Source organism: Meles meles, chromosome 8, assembly GCF_922984935.1.
Source record: "Meles meles chromosome 8, mMelMel3.1 paternal haplotype, whole genome shotgun sequence".
NCBI classification, from domain to species: Eukaryota; Metazoa; Chordata; class Mammalia; order Carnivora; family Mustelidae; genus Meles; species Meles meles.
Genome location: NC_060073.1, coordinates 100,540,359 through 100,542,908, shown reverse-complemented (window position 1 = coordinate 100,542,908; position 2,550 = coordinate 100,540,359).

Genomic DNA, 2,550 nt, shown 5'->3' with positions numbered 1-2,550 from the left:
TTTTCTTGTATTTGATCTTTTATACATTTAGAACTTGCATTGGTTTTATTGTCTCTTATTTTCCCTCCCAATTTTGCTGACCCCTACACCATTCTCACCATGTCCTGTTCCTTCATCTTCTGTTGTAGGCTGATTTTCTGTCCTACATGAGGCAAGTAAAGGACACTGGCCAGAAAACCACTGTTAGAATCCTGACAGCACACTTAAATAGTTATGTAATAATGGTTACAGGATTTAACCCCCTGGGAGCTTAGTGTCCTTATCTGTAAAAGTGGGACTTCACTAGAACTCCATTATCACTTTCATCTCAAATACTCAAGAATTCTGAGTAGGACCTGAATATCTGTTCACTTAGGTGGAGAATGGCCTAGACTTGAGTTCTGTTGAGCTGCTCAGTGAACATTCGGGAGGTTGGCCTGACTTGCATAGTGGAAAATGATTTCCCAGGACTTTCTTCTGAGTCTATTTATGGCTGAGAGTGACCGGTGGAATAGGGCTGTGGCATCACCTGGAAGCTTTCTAGAAATGCAGAGTCTTAGGCAACCCCAAGAACTACTATAGCAAAGTCTGTGTTTTAACAAGGTCTCTGGGTAATTCACACACACATTAAAGTTTGAGGGCTCAGTCTTTAGGCTTGTAGCCATGGCTGCTCTCTGGATAGGTCCTATACATGCTATGACAAGAGACAGCTTCCTAAAGACCATGCAACTTGTAGAGCTATCTTGGACTCAACAAAGGCCTTCTACATTGATTATACAGATCTTTTTTTTTTTTTTTAAGAGCTTATCTATTTATTTGACAGAGAAACAGAGCAAGCGTGCATAAGGGAAGGGGATGGCAGAGTGAGAGGAAGAAGCAGGCTCCCCACCCATGAGGAAGCCCGACTTGGGTCCTGATCCTAGGGGCTTGGGATCATGACCTGAGTGGAAGGCAGATGCCCAGCCATCTGAGCCACCCAGGCACCCAATAAGGATCATTTTTTATTACATTTACTGTTCCTTCCCTTTTTCGTACCTTTCAGCTTACAGACTAGGCTAGGTCTTGGGTCCTTCTAGAGCAAAACACAGTAACAACAAAAGCAGCCTTCCATTTGTCTTCTTTAAAATGCAGAACCAACGATGGTTTTAAAGTAGCATGATTATATATTTCCATTCGGGCTCACACGATAAAATGTTGTGCCAACTGTAAACTCCTCACATTTAAACAAGCGTCGGTCTTCATCATCAACAAGTACGTTTTGGCACATTTATTGAAGCCCACTGTCAAGACTGGTGCCTCATGTTTTTGGAAAATAAGCACCATCTGTACTTTCAGGAACTGATGTTCCGGGCAAGGAGCCCAGGAGAGAAGCTGAGCTCAGCTCCCATTGGTCATCCACACCCCGCAGCTCTTTCCTGGCTGCAGAGACTTGGCCACGAGGAGGATGGCAGATAGCACTGCCTTGAGATTCTCCCACTCACACTGAGCTCAGTACCTCTACCCTGCTGCACATACACTTTTTTTTTTTTTTGAAGATTTTATTTATTTATTCGACAGAGAGACACAGCAAGAAAGGGAACACAAGGGGCGCCTGGGTGGCTCAGTGGATTAAGCCGCTGCCTTCGGCTCAGGTCATGATCTCAGGGTTCTGGGATTGAGCCCCGCATCGGGCTCTCTGTTCCGCAGGGAGCCTGCTTCCTCCTCTCTCTGCTTGCCTCTCTGCCTACTTGTGCTCTCTCTCTTTGTCAAATAAATAAATGAAATCTTTAAAAAAAAAAAAGGGAACACAAGTCGGGGGAGTGAGAGAGGGAGAAACAGTCTTCCCGCTGAGCAAGGAGCCTTATGTGGGACTCCAACCCAGGATCCTGGGATCATGACCTGAGCTGAAGGCAGATGCTTAATGACTGAGCCACCCAGGCACCCCTGCACATACACTTATTAATGAAGCCTGGCGCCGATCTTCCCCAGTTCCAGCACGGTCACACTGGGGATCATTAGCATGTGCTGTTCCAGTCCCAGATCAGCTGTTGCGTCCTTAAAAACTGGCCATGTGTTTCTAGTATCCGATTGACCAAGAAAAAAAAACAAGAAAAAGCTCATGCAATGAGCTAACTCCATGTGTTGATTCTCCTTTCGGCTTCATTGGTTTTTGGCTCACGTATTGTGATGCTCTCTTGTCAGGTGTACATTTAGGATTACTAGATCTTCTTGGAGAATTCAGCCTTCATCATTGTGTAATCCTGTATCTTTGATGGTTTTCCTTGTTCTGAAATCTGCTTTGTCTGAAATGAGTATAGCCACTCCAGCTTTCTTCTGGTTAACATCAGCGTGGTATGTGTTTCTCTAACCCTTTATGTTTAACCTCTGTCCCTTTTTATATTCAAAGTAGGTTTCCTGTAGACTGTATGCTCCGGTCTCTCTTTTCTTTTTATCTGCTCTGACAATCTCTATCTTTTAACGGATGTATTCATATTTAAAGCAATTATTAATGTAATTAGATTTATATCTACCATGTTTAACTGTTTTCCATTTGTCGCCTTTGTTCTTTATTTTTTTCCCCCATCTTATTTT